Source organism: Fulmarus glacialis, unplaced genomic scaffold (genome assembly GCF_000690835.1).
Source record: "Fulmarus glacialis isolate BGI_N327 unplaced genomic scaffold, ASM69083v1 scaffold12811, whole genome shotgun sequence".
In the NCBI taxonomy this organism is placed as follows: Eukaryota; Metazoa; Chordata; class Aves; order Procellariiformes; family Procellariidae; genus Fulmarus; species Fulmarus glacialis.
In genome coordinates this window covers 74,246-74,636 of record NW_009193503.1, presented here as the reverse complement: position 1 = coordinate 74,636, position 391 = coordinate 74,246, and positions in this window count along the sequence as shown.

The window sequence follows — 391 nt, the reverse complement described above, 5'->3', positions numbered from 1 at the left end:
GACCAAAATCAGCCATCTAGACATCAAGTTAATTTTCAGAAAAAAAAAAAAAAAAATTACAAGGTAACCAGGTCTATTTTTAACCAAATTTATTGTAAATTTCTTTTGAAGGACATTCTATTTTTTTTTACAAACTATAAAATTTACATTTACAAAAGAAATCAGGATCATGATCATTAACTACAGCAAATCCAGTTTTGTGAAAAAATATATTCAAAAATTAAATATCAAAAGACAGTTAAGTTCATTATTGAAAAAAACCTTTCATAAATTATTTTGCAGAAATGCTCAAGACACTGACAAAGTATTTTAACACTTTTGCTAGTACTGGCTTTGGGTGCTTGAAATAAAAACATCTGCTCTGCTAATCGTGTAAAGCGACTGAGCAGGA